At 32.4% G+C, this 19,606-nt stretch overlaps 1 pseudogene; it reads right to left on the minus strand.

The window, feature by feature from the left end:
- Positions 1-213: 213 nt before the first annotated feature.
- Positions 214-332, minus strand: LOC126008130 (uncharacterized; annotated as a pseudogene).
- Positions 333-19,606: the final 19,274 nt, after the last annotated feature.

Below are 19,606 nucleotides of genomic sequence, written 5' to 3' on the forward strand. Positions count from 1 at the left end.
CAACACCAATAAAGTGCCTTCCATGACTATCTCTTTATGTTTTCAAATATGGTATTTCTCCAACATTTCCACCTCCCTCTGTTTGGTAATTATTGTTTATTTATATGTCACTGCATTCAGTATTATTTTTGATTTAGTGGATTTTCCTTCATTGCAATTACTGGTGCTCATTGTCCTGTTTCTAACTGTTATCCAGAAATAATATATATATTAAACCTACAGTACCCAATATTTCAAGGCAGTCTTCCTTCCAAGTACTAACCAGGCCCGATCCTGCTTAGCTTCTGAGATCAGATGAGATCAGGCATGTTCAGGGTGGTATGGCCGTAGACCAGAAATAATATTTTAAATGAAGTAATGATATTAAAAGAGAAGAGTTAGAAGAGTCTAGACTTTACAAAGAGAAAATGTGGCATAAAACAGTGAATAAGTGTATATCTGTGAAGGAAACCTATCAAAATCAAGAAAGTTATTTGAAAAAGTTATTGAGTAAAAACAAATTTTGAATATTAAAATTTTAACCTTCAAATACTATTAAAAATATGGAGGCAAGGGCTGGCGTGGTAGCACAGCGATAAGGCATTTGCCTTGCACACAACTGACCCAGGACATATGCGGGTTTGATTCATGGCATCCCATACTGTCCCCCAAGCCAGGAGTGATTTCTGAGTGCAGAGCCACGAGTAACCCATAAACACCTCTGGGTGTGCCCTCACCCACCCCAATAAAGAAGGCAGCCAGTAGGGTAAGCAGGCTCTTACCTTGCCTAATCTGGGTAAATGTGATTAAGAATAGCTGAAAGTCAAAATGTAGACCTTGAAGACTAAGTATTTCAGAGTATTCCAGAATTGATTAAACAAACACCCTCTCTAGCCCAACCTCTTACTGATGCTTTATGTGGGATATCATCTAAACTAACTCATATGCTCTGAAAACTGACCAAAACAAGGAGTGTGAATTAGTAATTACATAATGTCACCAAACCACATTTACATAAGAGCCTATCTATATCCCTTTATCATAGACTACTTGAACCTTTTAATTCTCTGACTCCTTTGATAACCTTAGTTCATGTTCTGTTTGAGAATTTGCTTTCAGAACATTTATATCACATTTTCTATTAAATTAAACGTGAGAAAATGTGATTGTTATAGTGTTCAATTTTCTAATATTGCTATACAAGTTATTGCTTACCACCCCCTCCAAAGAGCTCATGACTATCTCTCACTAACCTTATTTCTATTTGCATTTAAATGACAGCAAGATTATATTTTCTACTATTGAGAAGAAATCTGGTTTTGTGAGCTTAAAGAAGAGAAATGGAATTTCATTATCCATAAATGTTCTACTGATATATAAGCACTATTCCATTACTATATGAATTGGCACATATCATTAAATTTTTACTTAACAATTTAATTAAGAATATTTAAGAAAAACAAAGAAAAACATAAAGGTATCAACAACAGTTATTTTTCAAAAGATAAATAATGATAATCTATTAACTCATAGGACTGAAGTTTGAAGAAGATAATGTTTGAAGAAGAGCATACCTGGGGGCCACAGGAGGCAAAGTCGGGGTGATCCTTGAGTGAAAAGTCACTAGTAAGCCTTGAACATTGGGGGGTGTGACCCAAACAACTAAAACAAAACAAAACAAAAAAAGATTCCTCTACGGCAGGGCCACAAAATGTTGTACGGAGGGCCATTTGCAGCCCTCGGGCCTCGAGTTTGAGGCCCCTGGCATAAACCCTCTCTAGCTCTGCCTTTTTCCTTCTTATCTTCTCTATTCAGCAAAGTATATGCAGTGAAAGAAACCAACAAAGAGAACAAAGTTGACTTAATTTAACTTCTTATGAAGTCTTTGTTAAACAGTAAATCTTATTTTTATAAAGCCCCTGTATAGAGAAAATCAAATCGATTATACAAAGAAACACAACATTTATGATTATACAGAAATAGAGAAATGACCTAAAAGTCCTCCAGGATTTGCATAAATGTAAAAAGGATACAATTTTGCAAATAATCCTTGTAAAGATCACTATTCCCCCCCTCCTTTTTTTTTTTTTTGTCACAAGAAACACTCCCATCTATTTAAGACACAAATTATGCAACTGTTAGAGCTGGTACATTATCAGTAGAAACAACTCTATCAGACTTCCTATTATAAACTATAATTCCAGGCTTTATAGCTTGGCTCTTTCAAACTAAAATATGTTGGGCAGAGACTAAGCATACAAATTGCCAGCCAAAATACATTAAATCTAGTTGAGCTGTCCTTTTTCAGTGAATGCAAATTGGAGTGTTCTGTTCTACATGCAGTTAGTATTTGGCATGGGCTATAAGAGGTCCTTGTGGTATTGGGAGCCCAATCCCTTAAAAAATAAATTCTAAGAGCTAAGTTTTTAGAAACATGTAGAATATTAATATAAATATGCAAAATGTTTGTATGTAAGGATTTCTATTCATTAAAAGTATTTAATGCCACATCACATAATGCGTAAGATTCATTGAACTCAATCACTTGAAAAAATATTGATGGATTATATAGTTGATAATTAAAGAGTTTGAAAAAATATTGGCTCAGTATAATCCATGATCATAGCCTTCTATGGTGATGAAGGAAAATGTCTTAGATTAGCAAACACCATTTGAAACTGAATGATTTGCTTATAAACTGGGGTTTAGGGATGCTAGTATGAAATAAAGACTTTATCCTGAAAAAAAAAAGATCAGGATGCATCAGCAAAAAATTTGGTTTTTCTTTTAGCTATAAAGACTTTTCAAAAGTTCAAATCTTCCCTATTTAGCTGCTTCTTACAGTCACATCAAAAGATTAGGATATTTGGATGGTAGAATATAATTAGAAAATCCCAAGTATATCCAGTATTATGACCTGCTGATCATTGCATCTCTCCAATATTACATAAAAACTTTTCAATCCTTCATTCATTAAAAATGATCTTTATTTTTGTTTTGAATTTCAAACACTTTAGACATAATTTTTTTTAAAAATTTCTGCCATGCCGGAGATATTGTATGGTAGTAGAATACTTGCTTTGTACTTGGTCAACCCAGGATTTAATCCCCATCATTTCATATAGTTCCCCTAGACTTTTAAAGAGGTATTCCTGAGCACAGAGCCAGGAGTAATCTCTGAGCACCTATGCATGTGTCCTCCTGTTTCCCCAAAAGTTTCTAACTTAAGAAGCTCATTAAAAAGCTTACCAATTCTGTTGTGTTATATATAATCAGATTCTTAGAGAATCTTTTTAGAAAATATAAATTGGTAAACTCATATTGGAACTATTTTACTTATTATTTTGCTCATTAAGAACTTACTCAGCATATGTGCAATGCGAAATTAATATAATTTCACCATTTGTACATAATCCAGACATTTCAATAACTGTAAAAAATTAACCATGGATTATTTTTTCTTTGACCTTTTTTGATGAATGTAATATTGTTCAAATGTTTCAATACCTTAACTCTTGTCCATTCTTTAAATTTTGTTTTAAAACTTGATGATAAATCTGCTTCTCCACAAGTTAATAATGACATAGACTGATAAAAATCAATAAGCATGAAATGTAATGACCTCTACCAATTTGCTCTTATTAGATCTGTAGAAAGTTTTGATATCATTTACCCTGCAAGTCAGCATCCAATTTTTATTTTATTTTTCCAATCACTACCTTGTTTGTGTGTGTGTGTTTTTCCTTTTTCCTCAGGTATAAAAGAAAGAGAAAACTGAGGTAAAATTCAACTAATACATCATTTTGACACATCTGTTGTTTGGTCAGTGGTGTGCAGTCTGCTATTTCTGATATAATAAATGTTTATGGGACTTTTGGTTTAATGAATGCCTTAGGCTACGGGACTTGTCTGTGTACTTCCATGGCATATATCTTTAGTGAGAAAGAGATGGTGTTGTCTGTTTAAACTAACAGAAAGCAAAGGTGAATGGAAAAATTAGATTCAAGAGCAGCTTGTTTCATGTAACTTTCCCTGAGAATCAATATAGATCTGTAAGGAGTAAGGCAAGAGTGGCTGGTGTTGGGTGGGTCAATTAAAGTCAAGATTGTAAGCAGGAGGAAGGGAAGGAAATAGTTTTCCCTTGGAGTTAGTTGGACCCTTTGCTCTATAGCCAATTAATTGCTCCTTGATTTTTTTAAATAACTAAATAAAAACTTCATCCATGCAAATCTAAGCTGGCATATAGACCACTGCTGCACACAAGGTCCATGTTTAAAGAAAATTGAAAGATTTATAGTCTGATGTGGACAAAATCAATATATAAGCAATATTGTGGGAATTGAGGTAAGATATTAAACTGTTATCATGCAATTGTTTTTTTTATATTATGTTAAAGAATGAATTACAACTTTTACAAGAATTTCAACAGCATAAAACTGTAAAAAATAGGTTAGGTAAATTGTTTCTTGATGGCTCTTGTCAACTTTTTGAAAAAGTTGGGGAAAATGTGATCAACTGAAGATGATTTTATACAAAATTTTGTGCTCCAAAAAAGTGTTCCTCCTGGATCTATATTATTTCTGCATGCTAGAAGTCTCAGTGATGCTAAACCACCCTGTCCTCTGTCCTTCAAACCACCACTCCACTCCCATTGATGTCGAAGCTAAATGCTACAGTAAGTCATTAATCAGCAAATATGTCTATTACAAAATGCCTATTTTGACATATACTGAAGCACAAAGGGAGTGGGAAACACTTAATACTGCATTTTTAATAATACAATTATATACATAAAATTTGTGCAAGCATATGTTTGCCACCTTGTAATGACGTTAAGCAGCCAGAACCTAAAATAGAAATTTGAAAAATTATAAATCTACAAAGAGAAATTTCAACAAATGTGATCTTGGGAAGATTTTATGTTGGCTTTAAAATATACTCTAAAACACATTAAGTAATTTTTTATTGTTTCCAGATAAAGTACTGATGATCTGTGTATTAACTATTGCTTGAGAATAAAACTCAAATCTATGTGTTCTACTTTAAAGAAAAAGCCTATTTTAGCTAAATCCTCATCCTCAGTTTTTATAAATTAGCCTAACACATTATATTATAATGAAGATAAAAAATATAGCAAATCAAAAAAGGTTTTAAATATGTTTAATCAAACAATGAATTTATCTATTATTGAAAGCAACAAACCAAATATAGGTAAAGTACAAAAGTTTATAATAAAAATCATGATGAATGAAATAATATTAAGTAGACTTATAATATATGGCAGTTTAAAGGGTTATTATGTTTGACAAAAGTAATTTTAAGAATTTTTGATCAATAATCATTGATGTATGATACCATTGAGTGACATTATGTGAGAGTTTTTATAGACAATGGCACTTTATTCTTTGAGAAAGAATCTTATCTAATCATATAACTCAAAGTATTTTCAAAGTCATACAAGTAGATTTTATTAGACATGAATTATTATTTGAAGTTTTCACAATTTCAAAGGCAAGCATTTGAGTTAGAACTGTTTAAACTCTATTACAAAGGATTAATAACACTCAAGAGTCTAAAGAATCAATTACTTTCTTAATGCCAAAATTAATCTCATCTTTCTTCCAATATATTAATACATTTTTATACTGCTCAGAGTTTATAAGCTCAAAATTCAAAGAAAATGTGTTGTACTATTAGAAAATATTTTCTTGCATAAATTTTTAGTGAACTATCACTTTAATAAACAAAACAAAATATACAAATTTGCAAAACTAAATTTAAATAAAAGACTCAAGTATTTTTAGGATAAAAACATGTATCTAAATAAATATATAATACTTTGCAAATATAACAAACTTTTATTGTATTAATATTTTATTTTATTGTCTTAATAATCTCCTTTATGATCTGAAATGTTGAGAGAAAATATATGATTATCCACAAATTTCAATTTGACATTAAGTGTAATAGATGTTTGTTTGTTCTCCTGGACTATTCCAGAGTTGGTTAATGTATGATACATTTTATTGGTGTTCAAGCAAGTGAAACATGCCTTCAGTCTTTTGAGCTCTTGCTGTCCTGAGATTTTGATGTCCCAAGAACACTAGCCTATTTTCACATAGTGGTTTTATACATGAAGGAAATAGCTGAAGGGTTTTATTATATTAATTTAATTTATGATTTTTTGTCCACATCTAACAATGTTCATAGGTACCTGTGGCAGGTTGTTTTGAAGTTGGTCCAGGTAACCACGTGATATAAGATATTTGCTCCATTTGTTGAGTTTTCTCCAGGTCAGGTAAGGTAGACAATAAAAAGAATATAACACTATAGGACACTATTGTTGGAAGACATTTAAAATTGGTGTGCCATTCACTATTTATTTTATGCTGATTGAACATAGTGTTTTAGATCAAGTTTCTCACACTAAACTGATGCTAATAATATATGTGATGCTCAACTTACATCTCAGAATATTCTTCCACTGTTTCTTAATTCACTAAAATGTTTTGAATGGAGCCTGAGAGATGGTACAATGAGTTGGGTGTTCGCCAAGCATGTGGCCAACCCAGTTTTAATATCCAGCATCCTGAGGCCAGTGAGGTGGCACTAGAGGTAAGGTGTCTGCCTTGCAAGCGCTAGCCAAGGAACAGATCACAGTTTGATCCCCCGGTGTCCCATATGGACCCCCAAGCCAGGGGCGATTTCTGAGCGCTTAGCCAGGAGTAACCCCTGAGCATCAAACGGGTGTGGCACAAAAACAAAAACAAAAACAAAATATCCAGCATCCCATAAGGTCCTGTAAGCACTGCTAAGAGTATGGCCTGAGTACAGAACCAGGAGCAACCTTTGAGTGCCACTGGGTAAGGCCCCCAAACCTAAATAAAATGTTCTATTTCAGTCTACACTAACACAGCTTAATATCTATATGCATATTGGTTCAGAATAGTTATATATCCCTAACATATATGGATGACAAAAAATTAAAAGCTAACAAAAATAAAAATAAAAATGTAGGAGCTGGGGCCAGAGAGGTAGCACAGCTGTAGGGAATTTGTTTTGCATGCAGCCAATCAAGTATGGACAGTGGATTGAATCCTTGCATCCCATATGGTCCCTCATGCCAGAGCGATTTCTGTGGGAAGAGGCAGGAGTAACTCCTGAGCAATGCCTGTTGTGACCCAAAAGTACAATTAAAAATTAGTAGCCCCCTTATAATCTAGAATAAAAAGATATGTTATTCAACATAAAAACACCTTTGCATTAAAATCTTTCACCTCCACTAGTGATTTACTCCTTCACACCAGTGAATAGTACAAAACACTTTGCTAATGGGTATGATTCATGAAACCTCTACCCAAAGATTATTACCTAGAATATTTAGGAAATGTGCAAATATGTATACTACTTAGTTAATAATATCATAAATAAAATTACTGAATAATAAGGAATTCAGTCAAATAAATACATACTATTGGAATATCTCTTTCCTTAAAAATTATAATAGTGTATCAAATCCTCATAGGTTTTGTCATTTACATTACTTGTTTCTGCTTTAAGAACAGATATACACAGCCTTAAATTATACAAAAGGTAATACTAATGAAACTATGAAAAGGAATCCACTGTGATAATGTGACTTTGTGTGAAAAAAAGAGTAGTTAAATAAAATTTAAGGAATTTTAATTTAATTTCTCTGTGGGCTTTCTTGTGGTGAAGAAATTCTTCCACTAAAATTGCTCCTTAAATTCAAGAGTTTACAAGAAAGGTATGCAAGAAAGTATGATAAGAAAGGGTATTTTGAGGGCCTGAGCAGTAGGGTAGAGTAGGGCACATGGTTGACCAGGACGGGCCTCAATTTGATCCCCAGTGTCCCATATGGTCCCCCAAGCCAGGAGCAATTTCTAAGCACATAGCCAGGATTAACACCCCTGAGTGTCACTAGGTGTGCCCCCCCCCCCAAAAAAGAAGAGAGGGTAGTTTGTTTTGTTTCTTTGTTGGTTTGTATTTGTTTTAGAACCATACCTGGTGGTGTCTAGGAGTTATTTCTGGCTCTGCACTCAGGAATTACTGCTGGCTGTGTTTATGGGACATATGATATTGGGACCTAAGTTCTGAAAAAGAAGGGATGCCATTTTGTAAAGGCCACATGGCAGGCTCTTCTCTGTTCTATTAAGGGAGAAATGCCATTTTGTAAGAACCACATGGTATAAGCCACATGCTAGGTCTTCAAAAGCCTATTTGGCTATCAGACATAGCCTATCAGGGAAGGGCAGGGGAGCAATAGGAAGGTAGTCCTAGATAATAGCCAATCATTTTAAGGATCACCTGAAAGCTGAAACCTCCTTATATCCTTTCCCTATATAATCTTCATCATGAACTTGGGCAGAGCTCAAGGCCAGAGTGGGGCCTTGTTGGCAGACAGATTAAAGTATTAAACTTTATTCCAGTTGTGTGGTCTCTTCCATCTACTCCAGACCCTAGCAATGAGATGCCTCAGATCAAACATGGGTGGGATGCATACAAAACAAATGTTCTGCCAACTGTATTATTTTTTTGGCCTCAAGAAAGAGTTCAATGTTCTACAATAATGAACAGGCTTGACGGTTGAGTTGGAATAATCAATCATCATTGGGGCTTGAGGTCAATATGGGAAAGTAGATAGAACCAAATACTGGAGAACTCCTTAGACAGTATTTAGAATTGAAATTTGGAACATATATTTGTCAAATTAATTGATCCATCATTCAGACATTCAGGGTTTTATAGACCTTCAGAGACAACATCAGCTTAGGAACTTCATAGACAAATCCAGTTTTGCAAGGAAGTTTCAATGAGCTTATTTAAAAGATAACAAGGTGCTGGAAAGATAGTAAAAAAAAATAGACAAATGGGCAAGGCACTTGTCTTGACAACAACTGTCCAGTATGACATGGGTTCCATTCACCCACCTTCCCACCTTTCTACCCCTACATCCTATATGGTCCCCAGAGCCTGCCAGAGTTATTCCTGTGAGCCAAGTCAGGAGTAACCCTTGGGTACTGCTGGGTGTGCCCAAAATACAAAAAAGAAAAAGAAATAAGAAATAAAATAAAAATTGGTAAAACTTCCCAATATATGGCATCTAGTATTAGTGCTCACTCTTGCTGCATATGTTTGGCTTCTACTAGATCAAGAAGGATGTGTTTATTTCTAATTTGGGAAAGAATTTTATAATTTTCAAAGGAAATAAACATTTTATTTAAATTAAATGTTCTATATCTAATCAGGATTATTATTTTATCTATTTAGACCTATAGTAAGACTTATAAAAATTGCTAACTTAACAGGATTTTTTTAATCATTTAGACTTACACCAATTGCTAACTTAAAAGCAGATATTTAAATAAGTATCTATAATGTTCTCCAGTATTTGATATTATTATTTTAGCTTCCATTTCTTTGGGCTCCAGAATTCTGTTTGGCATCGCTACACTAGAAATAAATCAGTTGTTTCTAAAATTTCTAGAATATCATCAGCAGGCATGATATGAATACCCGGGGGAGGGGCTGTTGGTCTGAAGTAGTGGGCATTTGCCTTTCAAAGACGCTTTCACAAAGTACTGGTATTGCCATTTTCACTCAGAATGTGCCTCAAAACATTTGAACTTCTGACCTGGAACATGAAGATTTAAGGAGAAGGAAAAATACCAAGTTTCAGTCCTGTTCAGTGCTAGAACTGGAAATGGTCACCACGGTGGTGCATTATTCACAAAGATCAGACCAAATTCATAGGGAGGAGACAAAATCTTTCTCTCTTCTTGGCCATGGTATAGATATATCTGTCATTTTGTTTAATGTCCTTTGGCTATACTGTAATATTTGATAGTTACTTTACACTACTATTAATTTCTACAATCACAGCAAAACATCCAGCAATTTAGTAGGTGCCTAAGTGTTGTTAATAAAATGTTTCTATAGTTTGGGTTGTGTTCCACTACTAGTAAAACCAATTATTGCATTATTAAGATGCTTCATTTTGAAGAAAGTGACCATGACATTTAGGATGCTATCAAAGAACAGATCTTTTACATTAATCTAGTTTTAGATTACAAATGTTTATTAAGCTATTCAAACAGAGGGGAAAGATCTTGCAGATTATGCCTGAATCTTTTAATTTTGGACATGTACTCTTGCATATATTTCCAATTATATCTTTAGAGTTGAGTGAAGAGCTTTTCTTTAATATAATTGATAGCTTGTTGCCCACAGAATGTTACAAACTCAGCAGTAAGATGACTTTAAAGTAAAGGTCAAACACTGCCTTTAGTAAAAGCCAATTCTAGACTAAAAAATAATAATAACCATTCTAACCTCACCATTTTCTCCATAGTGTGAAGGATTAAATCAGATTCAGAGACATGACCCAGCCAAATAGGAAATATCCCCAACTCACACAATCAGCACAATTATGTATAATGATGAAAGGGGGTTTGATTAGCAATCAGAAATTTGAGATTTAATTTTTCCATTATCCCTTAGACGTTTGAAAAATGATATTTTATATTGTTTAATTTTTTTACAAACAATTTTACAAAGAATGAATTGAATATGTTATATCAATAGTGTTTGTTACCTCTCAGCCAATTAAGGGGAGAAAAAGAGCATTGTAGACTTTTGAATTATAACTGAATCTTGGAAATTATACAGGTGCAGGTCATCAATAGAAATATAATAACTTACTAGGAGAGATTTATAGCTTAATTATTATAATGTATTATATAATTATGATAAAGGGGATTTTAATTATTCAAGTAGCTAAGACAGTCATGATCAAGGTGAAGCAATGTATCACATTAAATGCATGGCAAAGTACTTGGGATCCAGCTATTTCTATATGCAGCCTTGTCTCCAGGCATGCAGTATGTTTCAATGGATCTCAGTTTTTCAGCTTTAAGTTACATTCTGTCACCCCTATCACAGGATTATTGTGTGAATGACTCATAATTCTAAAAACTTACAATATCTATAGCTATTATTTTTAACAATATGAAGTTCACAGTATAATGCTGAATGAGTAACAAAGTAGATCTCATTACAATATTATATTTATTTATTTATTTATTTATTTTTGGTTTGGGGGTCACAGCTGGCATTGATCAGGGCTTATTCATATCTCTGTATTCAAGCATTAATTCTGACAGGGCTCAGAGGACCATAAGAGATGCTGGGAATTAAGTTTGGGTCAACTACTTTTAAGGCAAGCATCTTATCCACTGTATAATCTCTGGCCCCTCATTAGTTATTTTAATCATGTATTTAGCATTTTTTTAACCAAACAAAAATCATTGGAAATACCCAATTCTACTCTGACTAGTTGGTGTGTGCAATATTTTTAATTTGAAGACATTAAATAAAAGGTAAGTCAGATATTAGACTGGGGCTCATTGTGGGGCTGATTCTTCAGCCTTATCCACTGAATAAAGCTGATATCTCCTGAAAAATAAAAGGTAAGTCATATACCATATTCTAATAAAAAAACTGGCAAGGTATAAGAATTGTAGAATTTGATGTTAATTACTTGAAAATTTTCTGCCTATATAGCCATAGAAGTACAATATACAAAATAATTCTTTAATCAATCATGGTTTTTCTTCTATTTCTCATATGTAGAATCTAGTTTTGAAATATTTTTGTTACATGTAAATTGATAATTTAAAATTTATAAACTGATGTTTTTTATTAAAAGGAAAATAAAATAGCTTAAAGTTAATTAAATTAAAGCAAAGCAGCAAAACTGGAAATTTTTCATATAGAGGTCCCTGACTTTTGATTCTTCAATGTTTATTTTCAAGCATATGAAATAATGGTATTTTTGATTAAATGTTTAAATGAATACTATAGCAAATATAAAAATAAAAATAAAATTAAATATGAAACTGTCAACATTAAAGATCATAGTTATTTGCAAATTAAATAAATGTAAAACTCAGCAAAAAATAAATGAGAATATATGGAAAAAGACTTTTCCGGGAAATGCTTCTACTATCACTGTGATATTTTCCGGGCATTTAATTATCCATAGGTGGTGTTTAATAACATGTTTTTTCATGACAAGATATTTTAAAAATGCAACAATTTTTATTTGTTTGCGTTGGAGCCACAGCCTGTGGTGCTCAGGGAACTACTCCTCGAGGTTCAGGGGACCATATGGGAGTCCAGGTCTGGAACAAATATCTGCCATGTGCAAGGTAGATGTCTTACTCGCTGTACTTTCTCTCCAGCCCAAAATGCAACAATTCTTAATACATTATATATTCATTCTTACCACTTCGGTCCGACTTCCAATGTGCCACATAAAAAGATAGGAAAACTCTAGGGAACCTAAGGTATTTTTGACTGTATCTGTTAAATACCTTGGCACATTTTAGCAGCTCAAATAGCTTTCAGAAACATTTTATCCAAAATACTGATTTTTTTTAATCATTTCAGAAAACCAAGTTTGCTTATATTTACTTAAGAACACACCCCCATAAAGCTCAGTAGCTATGCCTCACTCTGTACCTATAAGTCATCCCAGTGCTGAGCAGTGCTAATGATTGAATCTGGCCTCTTCCATGAAAAATATACACTCAAATATTTGAACTATCTCGCAAATGCAATTTTATAATTTAAAATCCAAGAGGTATTTTTTCCATGTGTTTTAGTCCTGGAGTTGTCTTTCTTGAAGAAAAAAAAAGAAAATACAATTAAATTAACCCAACCTCAAAAAGTTACTTTGGAATATTATAAAAATTAAACACAAGCAAGTTATTTTTATGGAAGGAATAGTGTTAATCATCACTTCTTATAAATACTAAAAACTCCATATTCACTTTAATATTTTTTCAGAACCAGGTATGCAGTTCAAATTGTAGATCCCATGTTGTAAATTTGTAAAACTCTATATTCAATCCTCAGCTGCATATGAATCCAAAAACACTGCCAACTCTGGCCCTTATATACAGAATATTGTTCTACCAGATTAAGCACATTTTTCATTCCCTTTCTCCTCTGCAACTTTATCGGGCTGCAATATTGTTCTCACTTCCTTAGTCTTGCTTGAAATATTTTAAAAGAAATTACATACACAGTACACATCCGATTTTACTGTCCTCATATCTTTTCTACTGGAGAAACTCCATGGTAGTGGATCTCTCTTGTGACATTGACAATTGTATACAAAATTCTGTAATCCACTATGCTACTCTTACCACTTGTCTCCTGTCGCAAAAGAGCACTGTTTATGTCACAAAATTTCTAAGACATCTTCATGAAAATGCTTCAGAGCTTCTATTACTTCCTTTTCTTCACAAATCAAAGAATTAAGATGAGGTATTCTTATAATAATAAACAGACACTGCTGTTTTTCCCATATAAAACTTCAAGTCTCTTCTGCTTATCCTCCACAAACAGGAGTCACTTATATGCTTTCTATTAATTTTACTGAGAGTAACAACTCTTATTATGAATGTATCAAGATTTTTCTTCAAAAACACAAATCGCTAAACTGAAAATCTTAATTATTTTTAATCAAGAGTATTTTAAGTGGCATTTATAATTTGCTCATCTTAAGAATAATATATATATAATTATTCTATAGAAAGTCTTCAGAAGTACTATCTTTGGGAACTGAATCTCTTAATTAAAATATTAATTGTTAAATATAAAATACTGAATAAACTTGGTACTTAGTGAATATTGTCACAAATGTGATTTATAGTAATCACGTGCTTTATGTGTATATTTTATAAAATTAAGTTCAGTAAAAATTTAATAAAAGCATTTTTGCAGCTAAAAATTATGAAAAGGTAAAGAGAAATACTAAAATAGTGCATTATACCCAGGGTTTACCTTTAATTTTGACCAGCAAACTTCTTTTATCTAACTATATAATCTATTCATATTTAAATCAAAACAATTTATTATGTCTATTTAAGTTTAATTTTTATAAGTTTAATTTATTATATGCTTAATGTGAGTCACTAATTCAATAAAATAAAATTCTTTGTGTCCCAGATGAGTTTTAGAAGTAAAATTTTTGTTTGTTTGGGGCTATTGCCCAGAGAGCTTATGCATGGCTGCTAACTGGTTAGTCTTGGTGGTGTTCAGGGAAACATATGGGGTCCTGGGGGCGATGTCAATTACATGCAACCCAGATTCCAAACTACCTATATTATCAGTTTTGCCTCAAATTTTCGAAATAAATTATTCTATGAGAACATAGAAGTCAAATTTACCAAGGTGTGAGATAGTTTATAAATATCCCTACTAAAAAATGCATATACTAGCAGACCTGCAGATTAATGAACTATTATTTAAATAAATAGAGGTTCTATGATCAGTTCACAATTGTGAACAGAAAAAATAAAATAACTTTGCAAGAGAAAAATTGGCAAGTTAAAAAATGATTCTTGGCATTTAAATAAAAAGCAATAGGATAGTAATTGCTTAGAGTAATGACCAAGTAAGCATCAATTTCAAGATAAAATTTAAAATATTTATAAAAATAACATATATTTTTAAAAAAAAACTTTGTTAGGTGCTAGAAAGTGACCAAAGGCAATGCACTGGATGAGTTTTTTATTAAAACCTCTAGCCTAAGGGCACACCCTGTTTTGAACCATGGCAGCAGCTAATAATATAGAAAGAATATTTTCCCATAAAAACAAACCATGCAGTTGCTCTAGGCAAATGTGACCACTGAAATTAAAGGAACATATGTCAGAAGTATCCAGTTGGAGAACAAAAATTTCTATTTTGTATATAAATTTATCTACTAAAGAATCACATGACACTAAAGTTCAATGAAGCCATCTTATAAAACAATGTCTTAGAGTAAAAGAGAGAACTACAACATAGCTTTCATAATATCAATAATATAATAAAAACTACCATTGATATATGAAGAATAAATATAAACCATATACAATAGAAAGAAGAATTAGAGAATGCTGACCCTGAAATGTCCCTGGTGTCAAAACAAAAAGAAATCTCAAAAAGCTTCATTTATAACCAAATATAGTGCTATGAAAAATATATTGGTGGTGTAAGAAAAGCATAAAACTTTCTAAAGTTGGACAGAGTCCACGTTAGTATTCCTTGGTCAGCTATTTATTCTTATAACTCCATTTTATGTTCTACTTGCATTCCATTTTAGTATTGCGATTTTTTTTTATTGCTCTTTTATTTTTCTTGACTATTTTTCATTACCCCTCTAGTTTTACAAAATATCCCATTTTTGTCACTGGAAGATAAGACAGCTTCATAACTCCAGACTTTGCTCCCTAAGTGCAAACTGAAATAAAAATGTGTAATGCACAACCACCAACAGACTAGAAAGGAATGAGGCAAGTTTCTGATTATTTATAGAGTTATTTATAAACTAAAGTTTTAGAAGTAAAGTTTGGATATAGATATTTTCTTATGTTAATATGTGGTGGCAATTAAATTTTCATTGGAGTTGAGATTGGTATTGTTAACCACATCATGGCCAAAAAAGTTGTCAGAATCATACAAAGGAAGTTTAATTATATATTATAAATGGAAATATAGGTGATATAAAAACTAGTGAATTAACTTTTGATTGGAAATAAGTGATGAGTTTAACCAAGAAAAATGCACTTAACCTCTGAAAATATTATTATTAAGAATTAGAAAGAAATAAATCTTAAAAACAAATATGACAATGAAAAAATGAATATATTCTTGAGAAAATGTTTCAAGTACAATAACATATTTCAAAAGCAAAATTGAAGATAATTTGGTGAGAGACTAGTGTTGAATTGAAAAAGATAGTCTTTTATGATGGTTTTTGAAAACTCAAACTAATTTTGAGTATTGAGTGGGAACTAATAATGTGTATATAGCAATGTTGCTCATGATTTCAAGATTAATAGAGGCTCATTTGTTATTTCAGTACAGATTTCTTGAACATAAATGTTACAAGGTGAAAAAGATAATACCTTACAATTATGGATTTTAAGCCTGTGACAGCATTAAGAACACAGGCAATATTGTGAGACTCTATAACTTGGCAGTTTGGAACAGAAGAAAGAAGAAAATACAGAAAGCACCTTTTCTTTCAAATTGACTTGTTGATGAAGTTAAAGCCTCTTCTGGGAAGAGTTTGCTGTTCTGTGAAGATATTGGTAAAATTATAGTAAAATAGAAAATACGTTGTTGGTAAAAAAAAAATACATCCAGATAGATGCCATAAGGAATGAGAAGAAGAGCTGATAGGGTGGATTGGTAGGATCACAGTAGTCAAGAGATTCAATAGGATGGATTTCTTTTCATTGCAATCTGTGCTTGGTTATTTTTTAATCATGCTAAGTAATATATATGTAAACAGAAAGAAGATAAATAGTTTATAATGTCCATGTTAAGCTATGACACTTTGGGATTTATTTTTCCCATAACTTCTAAAAACTGATAATTTAGGTCGTTCATGTTGAATGCATATTAAATTTAATAGCTTAATTATTAGGAAATTAAAAATTCTCTAAGCAAGCTCCATTCCTTCTACTATCTCTGCAAATTCACAGAACTTAGGAAACAGCAAAAAAGAAAAGGTGGGCAAAACAATAATGGGATGATTCCAAGAATTGAAGTTATCTTTAGAGTGACTTTAAAAACTGGCAGAAAAGAATTACTAAAAAAAAAATACACAAGGCCAGAGCGATGGTGCTAGAGGTAATGTGCTAGCATAGGACTGACCAGGGTTTGATCCCTGGCGTCCCATATGGTTCCCCCAAGCCAGGAGCGATTTCTGAGCACACAGCCAGGAGTAACTCCTTAGCATCAATGGGAATGGCTCCCCCTCTCCCCCCCCCGAAAAAAAACAAGCAAACAAAAAAGCATTATTTAAAGTGAAATGCAGTAAAGAAAGTTACAAGTAAGGATTAGTAAACTACTAATCCTTGTCTGGAGAAAGAACAGAAATAACACTAGGATAGAAATGTGACTTGATATATCACTCATTGTTCCTTAAGTTTTAATCCTCAAAAAGTATTTATTTATTTATTTATTTGTTAGAATTATTTTTTTGTTTTGTTTTGTTTGGGGTGGGCACACCTGTTGATGCACAGGGGTTACTCCTGGCTATGCGCTCGGAAATTGCTCCTGGCTTTGGGGGACCATATGGGATGCCAGGGGATCGAACAGCCATCTGTCCTAGGCTAGCACTTGCAAGGCAGATGACTTACCTCTAGCGTCACCACTCTGGCTTTTTATTGATTAGAATCCTGTAATTCAAGTTGTTAGGCAAAGATTGCCTCTCTCCTAGTCATGGTTCAACTCTGCTCAAAGTGAGAAATGGGACTAATTACTGTGTTTGTTTCATAACAAATAATTAAATATGCAAACATATGACATATTATATACAGAGAAGTCTGCAAATTGCACTTAAAAACTGTTCAACCTTAGCATTCCATGTGGTTATTATACTGATCCTCCCAAACTGTAAATTTTATTAAAAAATTAGCTAATAGTATTTTATAAAACATATTTGTTTATTATTTATTCAATGTTATTTAAATATTATGTGAATATTTAATATACCATGTAAGAAAAACAGCAATGAGTTATACTTTATAAATGTATTTTATTTTCAAATTTAAGGTATGAAAAACTAAATGACTCAAGGATTAACATCTAATATTTTAGATTTTATGGTTTGGGGCCACACCCAGTGACAATCAGGGGTTACTCTTGACTATGTGCTCAGACATCGCTCATAGATTGGGGACCATATGGGACGCTGGGGGATTAAACCTTGGTCCATCCTAGGCTAGCGCGTGCAAGGCAGACACCCTACCTCCTGTGCCATCGCTCCGGCCCTCCGATATTTTAGTTTTAAAGAGATATAATGACCACCAAACACATATATACCTGTAGAGGAACACATTAATATATAGTTAATTAAACAAGGAATAATAAATATAACCTCTCTCACTGAGGTGTGAGTTTTGCTCTTATGACGTGCCCTAGAAAAAACTTTTAGTATTCTTACTTAACTGTCCTCTCAAACAAGTTCAATTATTATATGTCTAGAGTAACAAAATTTTCTTGAATGCATGTTATATAGCTAAATAAGATATTAAAGTATCCCAATGTTAACATAAAACTTTTATGTATACATATTTTCTATAAAAGATAGCTATGCAAATAATACCCTTATAACTGAATGTTATGTGAATGACTACATGATTTTATATGTGTGCCGGAATCATAAGTCAGATTCTTTACTGATAAAGCTATTTCTCTAGTTGACAACTGTCAAAGACATCTCAAAAACCCATGAATATTAAAGCACTATTCACTGGCACATTTGGCATTTTGAAGTCAGGCAAATAGAACTCATGAAATATGAACGAAGTGCTCCATGTCGCTTTGTAGAAAATGTTGCCATTAAGATGATATATGAGGAAATTCACACCTTCATCTGCTAGGCGTACTCAACTGTATTTTCAATCAACTGTGTTACTTTGCTTTGATGGTATTACCATAAGATTATATCCTACTTTTCCCTACAATCTCTCAAAGCTAGAGTTAACTAAAAATAAAGTTATTTGCATGTATAATACATGCTTAAATAGAAGTGCATTGTTTTTAGATTGTATTACAATAACAATAGAATCTAAAATCTTTCTATTTCTGGCATGAGTATTATTACATCAGAAATATCACTAAATATTATGCCCACTGCCAGTTTTATTATTATATTACTGTTTTGCATTATTTAAATTTATGAGAAAATGAAATCTGTGCTCATAATTTAGCCTGGTGAATATCATCCTAATACAATGTTTACATGTTTATTGATATTATATAGTTCCATATTAACTCAAGGACTCTTAACATGATGATTTCATGAAAGAATTATTTGCAACAGACTAATCTGTTTTACTGGACTCATAAGTCCATTTTGTTTGGAAATAATAAGGTAAAAAGGAATATAAATACAAGATCAAATATTTTCAATAATTTAAAAGGCACTGAAATATTTTTGTTAATTGGAAACTTTTAGACACACACGTGTGTATGTATCTATATTATTAAAATTAAAGAGTCTATTAGTGTCTTTGGTTTAAGGATTGTATATTTTTGCTATGCAAAGATATGTTGTATCATTCATAAGAAACTTATGTTTGTCCATTAATATAACAGCATAAATATTTACTTTATAACATAAACTTAATCATTGCTACAAAATTTCTATAGGGCATTGTATTTTTGTTTTGAAAACTATTTATGTTTTGAAAGCACATGTTTTCTATAATTCTTAGTTTCTATCACATACTATAGTCATTTTCATTTCGCATGATAAAATATGGGTAATCAATTTGTTTATAAATCTAACATTCTTTTTCTTTTAAATTTAACATTCTTAATGTTGTATTTCATGCATGGTTTTATTTGGGAAGAGATTTTTAAGCAATATTCAACGAACCAGGAACCACCCTAGCAAAAATCACCCAATTGAGTCAGCAGTGTACATAATCAGGACCAGCAATGTAACACTGATTGGGCAAAGAGTACACAGCGGTCACCAAGGCCATATTAGCAGGCAGTACTAGGATGTGGGTGGGGACTATGCAGTGCCAGG

The sequence above is a fragment of the Suncus etruscus genome, chromosome 4 (genome assembly GCF_024139225.1).
Source record: "Suncus etruscus isolate mSunEtr1 chromosome 4, mSunEtr1.pri.cur, whole genome shotgun sequence".
Lineage (NCBI taxonomy): Eukaryota > Metazoa > Chordata > Mammalia > Eulipotyphla > Soricidae > Suncus > Suncus etruscus.